Source organism: Podarcis gaigeae (assembly GCF_964106915.1).
Source record: "Podarcis gaigeae genome assembly, chromosome: 9".
Lineage (NCBI taxonomy): Eukaryota > Metazoa > Chordata > Lepidosauria > Squamata > Lacertidae > Podarcis > Podarcis gaigeae.
In genome coordinates this window covers 2,053,614-2,075,082 of record NC_139685.1, presented here as the reverse complement: position 1 = coordinate 2,075,082, position 21,469 = coordinate 2,053,614, and the positions used below count along the sequence as shown (strand labels likewise).

General features: G+C 43.0%; 2 protein-coding genes and 1 long non-coding RNA gene across 3 annotated transcripts in view; 1 reads left to right on the top strand and 2 right to left on the bottom strand.

Moving 5' to 3' along the window:
* Positions 1–21,469, bottom strand: part of TSPAN3 (tetraspanin 3) — a 939,276-nt gene that overhangs the window by 543,415 nt on the left and 374,392 nt on the right. The gene's annotated exons all lie outside the window — the stretch shown is intronic.
* ETFA (electron transfer flavoprotein subunit alpha) overlaps positions 1–21,469 on the bottom strand; it is a 284,709-nt gene that overhangs the window by 32,176 nt on the left and 231,064 nt on the right. The window lies entirely within an intron of this gene.
* Positions 285–7,348, top strand: LOC310825223. Its single transcript, XR_014555171.1, has 3 exons — positions 285–393; positions 3,799–6,527; positions 6,666–7,348. It is a non-coding gene; the product is annotated as an uncharacterized lncRNA (long non-coding RNA).

Genomic DNA, 21,469 nt, shown 5'->3' with positions numbered 1-21,469 from the left:
GCTGGCCGGGTGGGAGGAGGGGCGCCCTGTCTCTGATTGGTCGGCGGCCGGAGGCCCCGCGGGCGCAGCGCGGCCCTTTCGCGAGCCCAGTCAGAGCGCGGGCGGCCGCCTGCCGGCCCCGCATCCTGGCCGGTCCCGCCCGCGGAGTTCCGAGGGGCCCCGACGGAGCCGCGCGCTTGGCTCCGCCGCCCGGGCTCCAAAGGGCCTCCTCAGGGAGCCTGGCGCCCAGCTGGGCGAGGGGGCAGAGAACCGGGCGGAGCCTTTCGCGAGGCGCCCCGGGGCCTCGGCCTGCCTGGCAGGGCTGTTGTGCCCGCAGCGCCCGGCCCTCCAGGCTGCAGACGGAGCCCAGGTTCCCTGGCTGGAAGCCCGCGGGGGACTTGTAAAGCCGCCCAAGTTAGTGACCAGACTGCACCTTGCGGCCACGTTGGCGGGGCTTCTTCTTATATTAATGTATATCTCTGCCCCCCCCCCCCAATAACTCAAGGTGGCTTACTATTAAAACAAACAGCTTAGACAGAGCATACAAAAAGCAATCATTATAAACAAGGATTGGTACAATTAAAATACATATAAAAAGATCACATAGAGGTTCAGATAGGTAGCCGTGTTGGTCTGCCATAGTCAAAACAAACAAAAAAAATTCCTTCCAGTAGCAGTTGGTCTTTAAGGTGCTACTGGAATTTTTTTTTTTTTTTTCACATACAGGTAGTTACAATAAAAACACAGCACCAGCCCTTTCCTTGCACATTGACTGCGAAGTAGGCCCAACTGTATTCATCGGATTTCACACATGCTCATTGCCATAGACTCATTTATGCTTTTCAACTTATCATAAGTACCCAGCTTGTTAATTAAAAGCCTGCCTGGTGCAGCTGATTGAAGTAAGTGTATGTTGTCATGCACACTGATGGTGCAATAGGATTATTATTATTATTTTATAATTATATTTTATTAATTTTCCATACAATCATACCACATTACAATTTCTATTAAACTTTTCGGTTTTTGACTTCCTTCGGCTTCTCTGCCAATCATTCAAATTCTAGTTTCTTTAAATACACATTTCTAAATTCGGCAGCACATATACTAAAATTGGAACGATACAGAGAAGATTAGCATGGATTATTATTTTTTAAGATTTGTACCCAAGTGGTTCTCAAAGTGGCTTACCAAAAAAACAAACATACACAATTCAGCCCAGCAATGCTCTAATCCGCTGGCTGGTGTGTGCCCTGCTTCAGCTCTGCAAGTCAAAAATAGGATTTTTTAAATGATTAAACATTGGCAACCCACACACAAAACAGCCCAGTGAGGACTGGGTATGTACCAGGAGCTACAGGGAAAAAAGTTGGAAAAGAAAAGCTGGAACTCAAGAGGGGGTGAAGGTGAATTGGGCTGTGTGAGCCCCTAACACCAAGAGTATTCCAAAGGAAAGCATGGTTGCCTTGGTGGCTGGAACCCTGAACAGAGTGGCTGTTAGGGGCTGAGGACACACTGCTACATTTTGATGCATGTCCTGCTTTTAATGTATATTATTGAGTACAACAATCTTGGAAAGGAAGGTCGTTATTCCCATTGTACAGATTTTAACTAGTTTTAACTAGGAAACCACGTGCTTTAAATGTACAGGGGTATGGAGGTAACAAATTGTCATGAATGCACAATATACTGTAAAGGACATCTGGAGGGGCCCTTAGCCAAAGCCACGTTGTGCACCCAGGGCTAAGCTGAGATTTGGACCCGGATCTCCCATTCGGCACCATATTCATTAAAGACCACATCAGCTATTGCAAACAGAGATTTGGGGATGAAAAGAAAAGAAAATTTCAATGTGGCTGATACGGATTGAGGCCAGTGCTCTGTTGCAAGGAACACATTAAGAACCTCTGAAACCTGATGCAGCTTGAAGGCAGTTTGGGTTGGATGACATGGAGCACAGCTGTGGGCTTGTCAGCCAAGGTCAACACAACTCTGTTGGCCCCGTGGGTGGGGGAACACTAAGGAGTGCCCATTCTCACACCTGGCCGGGGTCCACATGGTTTGTTGCTTGGTTAACCATACTTTCTCAGTCCCCACAAGGCATTCCTGCTTCTTCATAGCCTAGTCAGAAGTATCCTGTATCCCTGAGCAAGGACCCTTCTGGAAAAACACAAGAGCTTTTGTATTCCACTTTCTTGCATGTCTACCCAGAATAAAAAAATGCATGGGCCTTTGGTTACCAAATTGAAATGAGGTCTCTCTCCCACCCCCTTCAGCCAATTTCTGGAAGCTGTGCTTGGCATATCTTGCCAAAACCAAGAAACCCAACATTTGTATCTAAGTGGAACGTACAGTAAATCTCTCCCATTCCCTCTGCTTGCATCTGCTTGAAACTTGGAGGGGGCCCTCCGTTTCATCTGTGCATAGGTGGCTGGAACAGGGTCAGAAAGACCAGACATTAAGCTTCTCCCCCCCTCTTGCCCCGCTACCGCAGGACCTGCCAATTGTCTAAGTGACCCAGCAACTTCAAAGACCAGTCATGCAACACCAGCCTAGTATGGTATCCCCATTTCCAGAGGACAGATTTACTACTCCTTCAGCCGACGCCCCTTCCTCAAGAGCCAGCACAAGCCCCATTAAGTCTGCAGAGCCCATTTCAGATTTGGAGGCTCCTTCATTGGCCTGCGAGATTTATGAGCTTTCAGGAGTTTTTAAGGAATTGAGCGTCTTTAACTTGGGATTTGAATTTCATTGGAAAATATGAAAGTGATTAAGAGGATAGCTCCTTGGAATGTGGCTTGCCTTCCAGTGCATGGAGAAAGCAGATGAGACAGATCAATTCCAAAACCCATGACATGCCTAAATTTACTCATGAAACTCAAGAGAGACAAGAACTGGGCACAACTGCAGCCACATGGGCAGAGCTGTGCGCTGCCACAATGTTAAAGGGCTATGGCAGCTTCCTGAGTTCAAAACCCAGCAGATACGATTGCCGCCCTGCCTGTGGCATCTCAGAATAAGCCACAAAGGCCCATCTGCACTATATATTTAAAGCAGTATCAAACCACTTTAAATAACCTTGGCTTCCCCCAAATAATCCTTGGAACTATAGTCAGTTAAGGGCTCTGAGAATTGTTTGGAGACCCCAGTCCACCTTATGGAACTACAATTCTCAAAGTGTTTTGACAACCCCTCTCTTTTAGCCCTGTGTGTGGACAGGCCATTTGTAATATAGACAGCTTAGTTTTGGCTACATAATGATGTGGGGCCACTCCAGCCATCCTTTTGGTTGTGCATTCGTGATTTGTGCTCACGATGCTGTCAGGGTGGATAGATGTGATCCTGCTTTCAATGCTGTTTGGGCCTGCAAATGTTTCAGGGGGGCCATGCTGCTTTGCTTCCAATCTGTGCTTGTTCAATAGCTTTCTGATGAAATCCTGCCACTTTCCAGGCCACAAATGTTCTGGAGGGGGGAGGATTGTCTCGTTTTTGCTGCACTGCAGCACAAGAGTTCCCCTCCAGACTGCAATAATGTTGTAACACTGGGGCACCACAGAACAACTAATAAAGCTGAATGGGGTGTGGATGGTCCACAATCCACCACGATTGTGCTTTTATTGTGTCAATGACATATTGCAGAAGTGCACCCACAAAATGGCCCTGTCCTGAGGGCCCCCTGACACTCAGAGAATGAGTGAGCTGCCTTACCGTAGAAGGGGAGTTTTGTTGGGGAAAATTTGTTTTTTAAAAGTGATTGTTTTGTTCATTTGTTTTCTTCTTTTTTAATTAAATTGTTTTGTTTTGTTTTGTTTCATATAGCAATACAGATGTCTGAGAGATACAGAAACTATCAATGGCTTGCCTGTTTGACATTGTACAGTCCACAACTTAAGAAAGAAAATAATGCAGAGTGAAGAAATTGTTATTTCACAGAGATAAAAACAATGCTATGAATAATAAGAGCATGATTCCATGGAAGCACAGCAGAGTCGTCAATAATTAGTCCTGGAATACAATCAAAACTAGATAACAATATACTTTGCAGGAACTAGGTTTTTTTTTTGAAGACTGAAGGTTCTTTTTTAAAAAAAAAACTTTGGATGTGTGTGTGAATGGCCAGTTCAGGGCACAAGGAAAGGGAGCAGCCCAGTTTTCCCCCAACAGCACTTGTTATAGATCCTTGAAAACATTTGAGAGGCACTTAACAGCATGTATCTGTCCTTTAGTTTCAAATCAATTGGATCAATGTGGCGAGCATCATGAGGCCATATGGATTTGTGACATACACCCATAACCCTTGCAAACCAGAAATCAATTAATGACCATCTTCTGTCCATAAAGTTTCCTTCTTTTGAGACAGATAACACGTTGTGGATGTTCTCCAGATTCATAGAATCATAGAATTGTAGATATTTGCTTTTTGTCAGCACAGCACAACGTTCAAAATAGAGATAATGCAATAAATTATGGTAAATTGTCTATATTACAGGTGGGCAACCTGTGACCCAGGAAACACATATTCCTCCTATTATTATTTTATTATTATTATTATTATTATCCTTGGTTCCTCTAAGCAGTTCAAGTTGGTCACATGGTTCTCCCCACTCTCAATTTTATCCTCACATCAACTCCTCAAGGTGGGCTTGATTGAGAGGCAGCAACTGACCCAAGGTCACCATTGACTGAATGAGGATTTGAACCCTAGGGCCGTATCCAGTATTAGTCCTACTCAGAGTAAAGGTAAAGGGACCCCTGACCATTAGGTCCAGTCAACTCAGGTTGCGGCGCTCATCTCGCTTTATTGGCCAAGGGAGCTGGCGTACAGCTTCTGGGTCATGTGGCCAGCATGACTAAGCCGCTTCTGGCGAACCAGAGCAGCGCACGGAAACGCCGCTTACCTTCCCACCGGAGCGGTACCTATTTATCTACTTGCACTTTGACATGCTTTCAAACTGCTAGGTTGGCAGGAGCTGGGACTGAGCAATGGGAGCTCAGCCCGTCGCAGGGATTCGAACCGCCGACCTTCTGATCAGCAAGTCCTAGGCTTTGTGGTTTAACCCACAGCGCCACCCGCATCCCCCCTACTCAGAGTAGGCTTATTGAAATTAGTGGGCATGACTATCTCAATTCATGTATTGTTTCAGGAAGTGTGATTTAGGTAGGTTCACCTTTAAATAAGAACTGAATTAAATTTCTTCCCTAATAGAGGACACTCTCAACTCCTGCTGTAAACTAAAAAAAGAGAGTAGTAATATGATGGATATGCTGTCTCCTGATTTCTGCCACAAATCCACAGACAGACCTTGGTGGATCACCTGAATAAAACTAATGAATCAGATTCCTGGAAATATGCTAATATTACATTGATACCAAAGCAAGATCAAGATCCAACTCAGGTTGGACTCTAGACCCATTTCCTTGATCAACTGTGACTACAAACTGTAGTAATATTAGCTAGGAGACAAATTAGTTTTAAAGGATTAGATACATGTAGATAAAGCTGGATTTCTCCCAGCAAGAGCAATAAAGGACAATGTTAGAACTATATTAGATACTGTAGAATATTTTGAAAAGAGAAATGATAAGCAATTAGATGCAGAGAAGGTGTTCAATAATGTTTTTGGTTTTTTTAGTTTTATGGGGAAAATATTGAATATAATGGGCTGGGGGGAGAAAATTGTGAGAGGGATAAAGGTAATATATACAGAACAAATTGCAAGTATAATAGTGAATGGAGTGGTAACAGAAAAGTACACTATTACAAAGGGCACGAGAAAAGGTTGCCCACTACCACCATTATTGTTTATCTTGATACTAGAAGTGCATACAGGAGGGCCTGGCATGCTCTGGTCCATGGGGTCACGAAGAGTCGGACACGACTAAACAACAAGAAGTGTTATGCAGGGAAGTAAGGGGAAATATTGAAATACAAGGCATACAAGACTGTTGGATCCAGAAGGATAGGGGAACAATTTGGGTGGCATGCTTACCTATGGTACGACAAGGTAAAAGGAAATAGGGATTTTTTGAGTCATTGTATAAGGAGAAGCTTATATTGAGTTTGGACTAGATACAGAGATTTATTTGAAAGGAAAACCCCTTTAAGGTTATCACCAATAGTAGCTGGTGCGTCAAAGAAATTAAATATGATGGAGAAGTGGGGTAAATATAGAGATATAGTGTGGAAATCTCTGTAAATTGAAAAAGAATATGAAGACACAAGAGAATGGAGATCAAATTGGTTATAATAACATCAAATTAATGAATATTTTAAAAAAGATTTAGTAAAAGGTTTTACGGACCAAATATCTGATTTTTAAAAGATTCTGCTTGAAGGAAGAAAAAAAACTGATTTCAAATATGTTTAAACTATTATTAGAATGAGAGACAAAAGTTGAAATGGTGAAATAGGTAATGATAAAATCGGCCAAAGATTTAGGACCTAATATAGAAATAAACACTTGAGGAAAGTTGTGGACAGTAGATATGAACTTCACTGCTTGCTATGATTTAAAAGAGAATTATATGAAAATGATGTATAGAATTCAGTGTTTCCCAACCTTGTGCCTCCAGCTGTTTTTGAACTACAACTCCCATCATCCCTGACTAGCAAGACCAGTGACAAGGGATGATGGGAATTGTAGTCCAAAAACAGCTGGAGGCACAAGGTTGGGAAACACTGGTAGATGGTATTTAACACCAGATAAATTATCTAAAATGTATAAGAAGGTCTCCAATAACTGCTGGAAGTGTAAGCAAGCAGGTGCTCCTTTTTCATATATGGTGGATTTCCAAAAAAGGGTATTTTGGAATAAGATATACAATGAGATAAAAAAGATGTTTAAAGTGAGTTTACCAAAAAGACACAACCCAAAAAACCCCCTGAAGCTTTCCTGCTAGGGATTATGGGGACAGAAATTCAAAAAAAAAATGGTTAATTTGTTTATGTATGTAACTATAGCAGCTAGGCTTCATTATGCTCAGAAATGGAAAGATGAAGAAGTAGCTGCTAAAGAAGGATGGATAAGATTCAGACTGTGCTGAATCAGCAAAGCTAACAGCTATACCAATCATCTAATGATGATTACCTTTTGAAGAATGGAAGCCCTTTTCAGATTATTTGAAGAAATATTACAACATAAAGAATCCACAACCAGGTTTTGAGCTATGAGCAACAGAAAAAATTAGAGACTATTGTGTTATGATTATCATTAAAAAGGAATGAAGACAGGGTGCAGCAAAACAGGGACAAGGAAAACATCACAGAAGATGGGTTGGAAAGTGAGAAAAGAAATCTCTATTTAAAATGTATTGCAATTTTATCTTTAAATTTTTCAGAAATTTAATAAAAATGTTTTTAAAAATGAAACTCGTGAATCACTGGCGGTCCCCAAACCACAGTTTGTGAACACCCTGCCCTAAATAATAAATTTCAAAGAGGTAAAACCAATATAACTCTCTTAAAACAACACCATTTGTTTCTCCAACCTCAAGGTGCAATCCTCACAACATTTACTTGATCCTGATCCTGAAATCTGTTGTAATTACTTTAGAGTAAGCAGGCATAGAATCAGGCTGCATGTGAATCTGTGTGTTGAGTAAGGAGGCTTTGAATCCCCTTCATATCCTTTTTCTTCATTAATTACCATGTGTTTACTTATTAAAGGAGTGGCACACACCCCTTTTTAATCCGACTTCAAGCTTCAAAAAAAAAAAAAATCAGCTTCCAGGGTGATGAGGCAGAAGGAATTTTTAGTGGGGTTATCAAGCTGTTAATGAAGAATAGAACAGGTTGGGATTTTTGCCTTCCTTAAATAACAAAACAAGGCTAAACCTTATATGGGAAAGCCTGCCAAGAAAATTAGCTCCTTTGAGCCAATTATGGATCTGTGACTTAGGAGGAGAACAAAGCTGTTCACAGTTAAATGCAGTAAAAAGTAGTAAATACAGGTTCTGAATTTTTTTAAAAAAAGTATGAGAAACAAAAAATCATGTGAGATATATATTGTAAATTTGTCCACCAGCTATGAAAAGCCCAGCAAATGGTTGCAAGGTACGGTAGGTATCTTGAACCATTTCAGACCCAGGATCCACTTTTAACCCAAGCAGGCATTTTTGTTAATATTTTGCCATAAATTTGCATGGTAGTAGTGCTCCTGTTGTGACCAACCTTGGTCACTTGTTAAAGACCAGTGATGTCATTCATGCTCCAGAGGGCTAGCAAAACCTGTGTCCCCTTAAAGACTGAGAGACTGAGTACACATTGCCAGCTTAAAACACAGAGGTCATTCTGTTTTTCAATTCAGATCAAAGCTGGTTTTGGGGGGGCAGTAACATACCAAAATGCAGTATTCAAGAAATGGTGGTTTAGATACAGGACAGATACACATCTTTTTTGTAAATTGCTTTTAGGTTTTTTTTATTTCTTTTTTTAATGAAATAAATAGAAATGGCTAACATCTCCATGCACCCACCGCTTCCCAAGCCACCAGTGGAAATACCCCAAAATGCAGAATAAATGGGAGCGCACACACAGCCTAACAGATTTACTATCCATGCCTAATTACCAGGAAGCCCATTAAGTTCAATGGGATTTACTATGGGAATGGGGCATCCAAAATACTATGCAAAAGGCTGATGCTATAGAATAGAATCCTGTGATGCCACAACACAGCAGGCAGGTTTGTTTTCTGTTATCAGCTGAAGAGAGGGAGTTTTAACTGTGAGAGCTGCTGGTGTTGTCTTTTGTGCTGCTGTGTGCCTCAGAATCAGGATGTAAATATTAGTCAGTCTCAGATACATATTCATGTAAATATGTTTCAGTATACCAAGTAAAAGCCATATGTTATTTTTAAACAATGTATCATACGTAGTCTTTTCTATGAAAGAAAGAGAGAACTATTAAAAGGGTTAAATGACCCAGGGCAACTTCCGCATAACTCTGTAAAGTATAATTATCACATGATGGCCATAAGCAGTTGAGCAAGAATCCACTTTAACAGATGCCTCTGAGGGATCTATTGTATTTAAGGGGGTTGGACTAGATGACCCTTGGGAACCCTTCCAACTCTACAATTCTAAGTCGCTAAAAGACTCTTGTTTTAGCTCCATCCATTTCTCATTCCTGTTTGTCTGCTGTGGGTTAAACCACAGAGCCTAGGACTTGCCGATCAGAAGGTCAGCAGTTCGAATCCCCACGACAGGGTGAGCTCCCGTTGCTTGGTTCCTGCTCCTGCCAACCTAGCAGTTCGAAAACACGTCAAAGTTCAAGTAGATAAATAGGTACCGCTCCGGCGGGAAGGTAAAGGGAGTTTCCGTGCGCTGCTCTGGTTCACCAGAAGTGGCTTAGGCATGCTGGCCACATGACCTGGAAACTGTATGCCAGCTCCCTCGGCTAGTAAAGCGAGATGAGCGCCGGAACCCCAGAGTCGGTCTTGACTGGACCTAATGCTCAGGGGTCCCTTTACCTTTACCAGACTAGGACCCAGCAGACCAGAGTTCAAATCTCCACTGGGTGACCTTGGGCAAGTTGCAGTCTCTCAGCCTAGCCTACCACACAAGGTTGTGGTGAGGATAAAACAGAGCGGGGAACTGTGAGACCACCTTCAGCTTCTTGCAAGAAAGGTGAGATAATGGTGATGTTATAAAAGTTTAACGATGGTGTTCTGATGTCAACAGGAATCAGTTCTTTTATGCAGATAAAAATTTGTTGCTTTGTACAAGCAACGTATACTGTTTTATAACATTTAAAAGTGTGTTACAATTTTACAAAATTAAGCATCTAGCTGCAAGGCAAGGGAATTCAATAATAACTATATATGTTAAAGAGTAGATTTAACAAATTTGTTGTTGTTATTACTCCTACTACTATTATTTTTGATTTTTGCCTGGCCTTTTTCATAAGATTCCAGGTTCGAACAATTTACAAGTACAATATTATTTTGAGTATCTGTTACTGGTTTGTTTTGTTCTTGTTTTTATTATGCATTTTGTGCTGTGAACTGCCCTGAGATAAACAATAAGCTTGGCCCTAAATTTTAGATTTCAGTCTATTTTTTTTTTTTTAATAAAATTTTTATTAGGGGTTTTTACAGAATAGAGTACAAAGACAATAAACAACCTTACTTTTATCTCAACAGAGTTTCATAACTTCTTTGGACTTCCTCACATCTCCCGCTGCCATTTTCATCATCATAAATTTTTTTCCATGCAATTTATCATCTAGTTTGCAAATTTTATAACCGCTTATTTAAATATAGTCCTCTGCAAATTTATTTCTCTTAATCTCGCTTTACATCCCATTCCAATCCAATTTTGTGGTGGCCAATTATTTATGATCAAACATCCTACTTAACTTTCCACCAAATCACAATATTTTTGTAAATAAGTCTTAAATTTCCTCCAATCTTCTTCAACCCTCTCTTCTCCCAGGTCTCGAATTCTGCCAGTCATCTCAGCCAGTTGCATATAGTCCATCAGCTGCATCTGCCATTCTTCCAGCGTGGGTAGATCTTGAGTTTTCCACTTCTTAGCGATAAGTATCCTTGCTGCTGCTGTTGCGTACAAAAAGAATGTTCGATCCTTCTTTGGCACCATCTGGCCGACAATGCCCAAGAGGAAGGCCTCTGGTTTCTTAAGGAAGGTATACTTAAATACCTTTTTCAGCTCATTATATATCATTTCCCAGAAGACCTTCACCCTGGGACAAGTCCACCAGAGGTGAAAGAATGTTCCTTCATTTTCCTTACATTTCCAACATTTATTGTCTGGCACATGGCATATTTTGGCAAGTTTAACTGGGGTCATGTACCACCTATATATCATTTTCATTACATTTTCCTTCAGAGCATTACATGCCGTGAAGTTCATCCCCGTGGTCCACAACCTTTCCCAATCCTCAAACATAATATTATGCCCAATATCCTGTGCCCACTTTATCATGGCCGACTTAACCATTTCATCTTGTGTATTCCATTTCAACAGCAAGTTATACATTCTTGAGAGTACTTTGGTCTTAGGTTCTAACAATTCTGTTTCCAACTTCGATTTCTCCACCTGGAATCCTAACTTTTTATCGTTTTTAAAAATTTCTTGGATCTGAGCGTAGTGTAACCAGTCTCGCACTTTGTCTTTCATTTTTTCCAAACTCTGCAATTTCCAATTATTACCCTCTTTCTCTATTATTTCCCAATATTTCGGCCATTTGGCCTCCATATTGGGTCTTTTTCGGGCCTTGGCCTCCAGAGGTGATAGCCATCTTGGAGTTTTATTTTCCAATAGGTCTTTGTATTTTGTCCAGACATTAAACACTGCTTTCCTGACAATATGATTCTTAAAGGCCTTATTGATCTTAACTTTATCATACCATAAGTATGCATGCCAACCAAATGCATTGTTAAAACCTTCCAGATCTAAAACATCAGTGTCCTCTAGAAGTAGCCAGTCTTTTAGCCAGCAGAAAGCTGCGGCTTCATAGTACAACCTTAAGTCTGGCAGGGCAAAGCCCCCTCTTTCTTTCGCATCAGTTAATATCTTAAACTTAATTCTGGGCTTTTTGCCCTGCCAGACAAATTTAGAAATATCTCTCTGCCACTTCCTGAAACACTCCGTCTTGTCCACAATTTGCAATGTTTGAAACAAAAACAACATCTTAGGCAATACATTCATCTTAATAGCAGCAATTCGGCCTAGCAAAGAAAGTTTCAATTTTGACCAACTGTCCAAGTCTCTCTTAATTTCAGACCAACATTTTTCATAATTGTCCTTAAATAGACTCAGATTTTTTGCTGTTATGTTTACCCCTAGGTACTTTACTTTTTTAACCACAGTTAGTTCTGTTTCTCTCTGAAACCGTTCTGACTCTGCATCTGTCAAGTTTTTTCCCAACACCTTAGTTTTCTGTTTATTTAGTTTGAAGCCCGCTACCCGACCAAAGTCCTGAATCAATTGTAACACTCTTTTTGTGCTAGATTCTGGCTCTTGCAATGTCAAAACAAGGTCATCTGCAAAAGCTTTAAGTTTATATTGTTTCGCTCCGATCTGAATCCCTTGCACCAACCGGTCCCCTCTAATCAAGTTCAAGAGCACCTCCAGGACAGAAATAAACAGCAAGGGGGAAATCGGGCAGCCTTGTCGTGTCCCTTTTTCAATCTTAAACTCTTCTGTAACCACATTGTTAACTATCAGTTTTGCCTTTTGTTCTGAGTAAATCGCATCAATCCCATTTTCAAAACCCCGCCCCACTCCCATTTCTTTTAAATTCCCCTTCATAAATTTCCAAGAGATGTTATCGAAGGCCTTCTCCGCGTCTATAAAAATTAAAACTGCTTTAGTGTTAATATTTGTTTGCAAAAGTTCCAAAATGTCAATAATGTTCCTTGTATTAGCAAACAAGTGTCTTCCTGGGAGAAAGCCTGCCTGGTCTTTATGAATTATCTCATTTAAAACTCTTTTGAGTCTTCCTGCCAAAACGTCAGCAAATATTTTATAATCCATATTTAAAAGGGAAATGGGACGGTAGTTCTTAAGTTGTGTCTTTTCAGTTTCTGATTTAGGTATCAATGTGATGAAAGCTTCCTTCCACGATTCAGGCGCCTTCTTTCCCTCCATAATTTCATTGCTGACCTCCATCAGTGGTTGAATCAAATAGTCACTTAATGTCTTATAGTACTTGGAGGTCAAGCCATCTGGCCCTGGAGACTTGCCCAGCTTCATATTCTGAATGGCATGTTCTATCTCTAATCGTGTTATTTTACTATTCAGGAGTGATCTATTTTCTTGTGATAGTTTTTTAAGTCCATTTTTCTCCAAAAATTTTGCAATCTCTTCCTCATTTTGTGGCCCTTGAGTGTATAATTTCTTAAAATATTTCTGGAAACATTTTCTAATTTCCACCGGGTTCTGAATATATCTTCCTTCTATTTCCAAATTTGTTACTATGTTCAACTTTTGTCTCTTCTTCAACTGCCAAGCCAGCAGTTTCCCACATTTGTTAGCCGATTCAAATGTTTTTTGTTTCATTAATTTAATCTTCCATTCTATTTCCTGATTTATCAGTTTGGAATATTGTGCCTGATGAAGTTTAATTTCTCTCAAGATCGGCTGTGACTTCGGGTTTACTCTTAGTTTCTTCTCTAACTCTTTAATTTTCCCCAAAATCTTATCCTTTTTCTCATTTTGTAGTCTTTTCTTTATGGCGTTCTGTTGTATCAAGAACCCTCTCATCACAGCTTTGCTTGCGTCCCAGATTGTTCTTTTTTCCACTGCAGTGTTCAAATTTATCTCAAAGTAGTCCTTTATTGTTTTTTTGGCCTTCTTAATAATCTCCTGATCTCTAAACAAGTTGTCATTCATCTTCCATCTAAAGGAGCCGGTTGGTAATAGTGTCATGTCCATTTTCAACGCGTTATGATCGGAGCAGGTCTTTGGGCAGATTTCCACTTTCCTAACCTTAGGAGCCAGACCTCTAGAAATCCATATTTGGTCAATTCTTGTCCAAGTCAGTTGGGCTTCAGAGAAAAATGTTCCTTCTTTCCCCAAGGGGTTCTTTGTCCTCCATATATCAATCCAGTCCATGTTGTCTGTCATTTCGAAAAAGGTCTTTGGTAGTCTGCCATCTTTAATTTTAGATTTCAGTCTAAAAGGATACAATAGATTTCCTGTATTAGATTTTATGCTTTGAATTTTGACAACCATGGCAGCACTTTGGATATGAATAATCTATACTAAATCTGGCTTGATGCAGATTAGATCCTGACATACAAAGGGAGTCTTTTATCACTTATGGCTAGTGTTTTAGGAGCTTATAACTGCAATAAGGTAGAGATTATATCAGCATGATCCATAGTATCTGAACCATGACAAATTCTTTTTTTGTTGTTTAATGACCTCCAGTACAAACTACTTGTGAGCCTATGGCTTTGTTGCTTAAGCACGCTTTGTGAAGTACAGCATGATATTGTAATGAACTTATAGTAAAAAGGAGTAATTAATTAGGGGAAGCACATTCTTATCCAGGATTATATCACTAAGATGTTGCAACAGTTTCTTCATTTAAAGCACATACCCCATTGGGAACTGCTTTGGGAACTGTAGTTTCCCCTCACAGAGCTGATTGAAGCACCCTTAACACATTGCAGTCTCCAGGATTTGCAGAGGAGGCACATGCTTCAAATGTATGATGCATTACATGATCTCACTACAGGCAGGATGGAAGTGTCGTGATTTGATCAATTTGGAAGAAAGGCCCATGTTTTAAAGAATGCAGATGTTTATAAGGGCACAATCAGGCATCCCCAAACTCGGCCCTCCAGCTGTTTGGGGACTTCAATTCCCATCATCCTTGTTAGCTAGGGATGATGGGAATTGTAGTCCCAAAGCAGCTGGAGGGCTGAGTTTGGGGATGCCTGGTAAGGCTCTTGCATGAGTCAGGTCTCCCGAGAGCTGCCTGGGCCACCAGAGACCTCCCTGCCAGGGGGAAGGCAGACAAGGACGACCAGCATGCTTAGTTTGAAAGGTCCAGCCGTATGGACTTCACAGTGCATGCATATCATAGGAAGAACCCTGGAAGCTGCCCTATCCTGAGTCAGACCATCAGTCCTTCTAGCTTATGACTGTCTACTACTGTCTGGCAGCAGCTCTCAAGGGTTTCAGGTAAGAGGTCTTTCCCAACTCGGCCTGTAAATGTTGAAGACTGCACCAGGGAGCTCTGCATGCCTCTGTTGAGCTATGGCCCTTTCCTATCAGCCAGGCTTCCTCAAACTCAGCCCTCTGGATGTTTTTGGCCTACAACTCCCATCATCTCAAAACATTTGGAGGGCTGAGTTTGAGGAAGCCTGCTATCAGCAATACAAAAGCTGGAGCACTCTGCACTTAGCGCCTAAGATCCTTGCTTTATTGCTTTTGCCCTATGTTTTCCCTCTTCAGGCATTTATTAGCATTAAAAAACACAGTTCCTGATCACAGGCAAAGGACTTTCTGTGTATGCAGCTGTATACATGAGGCTCCCTACAGCTGTGTAAGACTGGATTTTACTATCTCAATGTCACCCACCCAACCGCCACCAGCACTGGTTCATTGTGCCCAGGCTTTCTCAAACATGTCTGCCTTCCCGCTGGCAGGGAGGTCTCTGGTGGCCCAGGCAGCTCTTGGCAGACCTGACTCATGCAAGAGCATAGGAAGTTGCCTTACACTGTCAGAGCCTTGGTTTTTCTGCATTGTCTACAGTGCTTCCCCAGGATTTCAGACAGGAGGTCTCTCCCAGCCCTGCCTGGAGATTCCAGTGATCATGAAACTGTATTGTTGGAAGGGACTTAAATGGCCATCCAGTCCAACCGCCTGCAGTGCAGGATGGAACCTGGGACCTTCTTCAAACAAAGCAGATGTCCTCCCCTGAGCCATGGTCCCTCCCCATATAGCCATAAGTCAGGCCAGCACTGCCATTATACATTAGAGTGTCAGTTCCATTGTTAAAAATGCCAGCAGTGCCATAAACTGTCTCTCCATGCCAACGTCTTTCTGCAACCATCCCACCTTTATCCAGCACATTTTTATTGCAGAGCCCCACAGTGAATTGAAAGGATTCACCTGCTTAATCTTCCAAAATCCAATAATGATTAAAGAATCCCAACCTGCTTTACCACACCACTGGATAATTTAAAAATTGTGAAGGCATCCTTTATTGTTACTTTGCAAATGATTATTTGGTGGGGAGGTGTGGGAAAAGATCTTATTTACTGGAGAATATTCATATACTGCTTAATATATACCAGCTCTAGGGAAAACACCAGGAGTTCCATGTGGAATTGGCAGCATTTGGACAGTAATTGTAAAATCCTTTTCAAGGATGGATAGAAAATGCCAGGAAGCAGCTTTGATCACAACTGTCCCATGAGAATGGTTCAGTCTGGTTATACTTAGGCCAGTGGTACTAAGATACCTCAGACCTTTGGCACTCTCCCAGCACTACACACCACTCTGCCAGGACCACATCTCACCAAGTCTCCTTAAATGTTTTGAAGTGAATGGAATGTGTCCTTCAACTCAAGTAATGCCTCTTGGTTGCCCAGATGGAGAAGGGGGGGGTGAGTAGAAACATGCCTGCTAAAGAAAGGTGAAACTCACATTTGTTGCTCCACCCATTTTGCCTCTAGCCCTGCCCACCACTCACATGTGGAAGGTTGTGCAGAACAAAATGTGGCCCTCAATGCCGTAGTCCCATTGCCAAGTAACAGCGCACAGAGCTTGTGGAGTGCAAGGCCAAGTCTCTGAGATACACTTGGCAGAGTCAGCGTACAAAGTCATGTCCGTTCTGAGGGTCGAGCAAACAGCAATCCATGTAGTCAGGGAATCCGGTGATAACGAAGCCAAGGGTCCCGCCAGAGAGCAGGAAGCAGCAAGGCATTCTTTCCAGCACCTGACTGCTGCTGAGAGCTCTGTTTAAGAAGGCGGAGCCAGCTGGTTCTCCTCAGTGCCTTCTCCTCCATGTCCTTGAAGGTTGTAATCAGCTGCAGGTGGAGTCACTCCCTCTCCAGCAGGTGAAGCTGACCCCTGGCCCATGACACCTAGACTATAAAACATTCCCCATCACTCACCTGGCCCACAGTGCTCAAATATATGAGCCTGCTTTAGAAATGTACACCACAATTGCACTTTGTGATAGAAAGCATTTTCTGGCTTGCTACTAGTTAAATCTCTCACCCACTTCATCAAGCACAGAGAGAAATTTTGCACTCTGAAACTGATGCAAACCTCCACAGCAGCCTTTCCCAGCCTGGAGACCTCCAGATGTTTTGGACTACAACTCCCATCCACCTCTGACAGTATGGGCAATGGCCAGGGATGCTGGGAGTTGTAGTCCAAATCAGTTGGAGGGTACCAGATTCTGGAAGACTGAGCCATGGCATAGCTTATCACTAGGCTCCTGATACTTGGAACTCAGCCTGCTTCCTTTCCCTTCTGGGGTAGGAGAAGGAAATGATTCTCTTCCATGCCTGTGAGCAGGGGCATCAACTTGAATAAAATATTGGGGGTGGCAGGTAAACCCCACACTGCTTAATCGATCACACTACGTGGTGCACACACACAATTTGAATGGCAATGTCCATCAACCGGGGGGGGCAGCCTCCTCAAATATTTTTATAGGGGGAACAAAGGGACCTCAGCCCCTAGAAATTGGCTCCTATTCCTGTGAGACTGCTCCCTTGCAGCCAAAACCCACCAAAGGCTTCTTCCTTGTCTGTTTGCAGGAGAGATGTGAAGAAATGCACATTTACCATGTCCTGTCCACAAGTGAGAACCCACAGAGGAATGGGAGTAGCAGGTGGGTGGATCCAAACAGACTATGTTTTCCAGACACCAGGGAACCTTAACATCCTTTTCTTAAATCCCTGACCACACAGGAATTGCCTGGCCAAAATCACAGAAATACAATAGTGACCCAGTGTTGAAATCATAGCTACCTACATAGCTCGTAAAAGAGCATGGATGAGATGATTGGGATTTGCCTCCCCAGTAAGACTGAGCATATATCAGATGTGGACTTCCCCCTGCAAAGCTGCCATTCTCATGCCCCCACCTCAAGTAGTGACCAGGACATGGATTGGGAGGAGGAGGTACCCCAAAGTCCTGGGGAGTTCTGGGCCCTGGTGGTGCAGGTGATGAAGCTACCAGTCGTGGACCTCTGATCTTGGTGCTTCTCCTCCCCAGACAGAGGCCCTCAAGCCAGAACATTCACAGGAGCCCCTGCACTTGTCCCCAAGGATCTCCAACCCACACCTGGCACTAATGCCAACACACCATGCTTGAAGAAAGTGAACAGCAATGATACTTAAGGCTCCTGGTCTGTGCCTTTAAACCTCTCAACCCATCTCGGGGCGGGGGAAGGGCTGTGATAGGTAGCTGGGTCAGAAAAAGATGTAAGGCAGGGGTGAGGAAAGTGTGGCCCTACAGATGTTGTTGGACTCCAGCCACAGCCAGCAAGACCAATGATCAGGGACGAGGAATTGCAGCCCAGGAACATCTGGAGGCCCATTGGTTTCCCACTCCCAAAAAAATTCTCTGTTTAGTTCCTTCCATACCTTACTGGAGCAAGAGCTATTTGTCTTGGAGCTGTCCAAGGTGCTGCCACCCAAGATTGACCTTAGTTGTTAACTTGCCTGTCTGTCTTGGTCTGACTGCCACGGAATTTGGAAGTTGGCCTTTCTAGAAAAGATAGATCAAAAGCACACACTCTAAATCTGTTGGACCTCTCCTCTGCCTGGGAAAGGTGGCATCCTTAAGCTAGGGATTGGGCTCAGGAAAATAGTTTTTGCAGTGTGAATTTACACAGAGAGAGTGGGTGAATTACTGAAGAATAATCATGTTGGGGTACAGTTGGTCTTGTCAGTATCTGAAGCAGGATCAATTGTTATGCTGTGGGAGTCTATCAGCTTCCAATAGGGTCTGCTTGTATATTTGTAAATGTATACCATCACTTCAAGTTATAGGTGGGGAGGGTGCCATTTTTGAAAGATCTCTCGTGTACAAAATGTCTTGGAAGTGAAAATCTAGCCCATTGGGACTAAAGACTGCAAGCTCAGTCTCTCCTTGGTGTACTAGGTTTGTATACTTGCAGGGAGCTTTTTACACAAGAGAGCATAATAATAATAATAATAATTTTTTATTTATACCCCGCCCTCCCCAGCCAAGGCCGGGCTCAGAGCGGCTTACAAGCAATAATAAAAACAAGATGAATGATTACAACTTAAAAACAAAAATAAAATACAACATTAAAATAATGGAACATTAAAATATTAAAATGTAGCCTCATCGCAGGAGGAGAAGGAAAAGAAAGAGAAAAAAAAGAAAGGGAAAAAAAAGAGAGGGGGGGGGAGGAAATCAAATTGGCTCCAAGCCAAAGGCCAGGCGGAACAACTCTGTCTTACAGGCCCTGCGGAAAGAAATCAGATCCTGCAGGGCCCTGGTCTCATGAGGCAGAGCGTTCCACCAGGCCGGAGCCAGAGTTGAAAAGGCCCTGGCTCTGGTTGAAGCCAATCTAACTTCTTTAGGGCCCGGGACCACTAGGGTGTTGTTATTTATGGACCTTGAGGCTCTCCGTGGGGCATACCAGGAGAGGTGGTCCCGTAGGTATGAGGGTCCTAGACCTCGTGAGGAGCCTCGCTGCAGCATTCTGTACCCGCTGGAGTTTCTGGGACAGCTTCAAGGGCAGCCCCGCATAGAGCGAATTACAGTAGTCAAGCCTGGAGATGACCGTCGCATGGATCACTGTGGCCAGGTCGGGGCGGGAAAGGTAAGGGACCAACTGCTTGATGCGGCGAAGGTGGAAAAATGTCGCCTTGGCTGTTGCTGTAACTTGCGCCTCCATGGAAAGGGAGGCGTCAAGGATTACACCCAAACTCTTAACGGAAGACAATGGCACTAATTGGGCCCCCGCAAGAGAAGGGAGTTGGTCCCTCATCCCCATGCCATCCCGACCTAGCCATAGGACCTCTGTCTTCGAAGGATTTAGTTTCAATTGGCTCCCACGAAACCATCCAGCCACAGCTTCCAAGCATCTGTTCAGTGTGTTCGGGGCCGAGTCAGTGTGGCCATCCATCAGCAGATAGAGCTGAGTGTCATCAGCATATTGGTGACAGCCCAGCCCAAAGCTCTGGATAATCTGGGCAAGGGAGCACATAAAGATGTTAAAAAGCATCGGGGAGAGGATTGCGCCCTGCGGCACTCCACACACCAAGGAGTGGCACGACGACATTTCCCTCCCTAGTGCCACCCTCTGTCCCCGACCAGAGACAAAAAAGCACAACCAGTTACGGGCTATGCCCTGTATCCCCACGTCTGCAAGGCGGTGGTCCAGAAGATCATGATCGACCTTGTCAAAGGCTGCTGACAAATCTAAAAGGATCAGCAGTCCTGACCCGCCTCGATCCAGTTGTCTACGGAGATCATCTGTTAGGGCAACCAGAGCCGTCTCTGTCCCAAAACCAGGACGGAAACCGGACTGAAATGGATCTAATGCCGATGTTTCCTCCAGAAACCTACCAAGCTGTTCAGCAACCGCTCTCTCAATTACCTTACCCAGGTATGGAAGATTTGAAACTGGGCGGTAATTGGATAGGTCTAAGGGATCTAATGAAGTTTTTTTAAAGAGTGGACATACCACTGTTTCCTTCAATTCCCCTGGGAATGTCCCCGTGTCAAGGGACAAATTGATAATTTCAACCAGGGGGGTCCGCACAACATCTGGACACTCCCTAATCAGCCAAGACGGGCACGGATCAAGGAGGCAGGTGGTGGGCCTACCAACGTGGAGGAATCTATCCACATCAGTAGGGAGTATCCGATCGAAATGGTCCAACACTGGACCTGAAGTCAGTCGAGGGGCCTCCAGTTCAGTCACTGTATCTAACTTGGCAGGGAGGTCACGACGGAGCAACAGGACTTTCTCCGCAAAAAAACTTGCGAATGCCTCACAGCTGTGGGTAAAATTTGTGCTTAAATTTGGTTGTCCTCCTAAGGACGTTATTGACCTAATTATTTTAAAAAGTTGTGCCGGGTGAGAGCTAGCGGATGCAATGGAAGCTGCAAAGTAAGATTTCTTAGCAGCTTTCATAGCCATCTCATAGGCTTTCATAAGCGTCCTATAAGATGTTCTTGAGGCTCCATCACGAGTCTATCGCCATACTCGCTCTAGCCGTCTGAGATCCCGCTTCATTTTCCAGAGCTCCTCAGTAAACCAAGGGGCCCGGTTTTGACGGGGTCGCAGAGGGCGCTTAGGCGCGATCTCATCAATGGCTGCCAAGAGCCGGTTATTCCAGTCCTCAACAAATGACAAATTGACAAATGTGACCCCCCACCTTTAGTGTGAAGTGGTACCACAACTGCAGAATGTTTATTTGGGGTCTGCTCATAGATTGCAAAGGGTCCAATCAACTGGTAAGTTACCTGGCACAAGTCCCTTTGAAATGAATAGGAGCCACACAGGAACAGAGTTTATTCATCCAAACTTTCTTCTGGATTGTCCCCAATGACAAATCCAGCAACAGATTAAGTCCATTATAAAATCAAAACAAATGGAATGCAATTTATTATATACATCATGAAATATCTGCAGGAAGATAAATCCTTACGCAATAATAGTTCTGCTACTGTTGGAAAATAGTTATTAACTATTGCTTCTTCATTCAGCTGTACTTATTGGGATTTTTTTTTTGGGGGGGAGACTTTATTTCTTTCTGAAGGAGATTGTAATATTTTACTTGGCGAGAATGCTATCTCTTAGGACTTTATGGAGCAAAAAGAGTGTAGGTGTAAAGATACAAAGACTCAACAGCATCCCAGAAAAGGGAATGTTTGCCTTTGGGCAGGGCTTGCCTTAAAAGGGCTGCAGTTTCTTTATTTTATTTTCCTGGAGAAACAATTTTCATATGGTGTGGGACTGTGCACAGATACTGAAAATAGATAATTAATGAGATAATTGGATACTGCCTGTTAC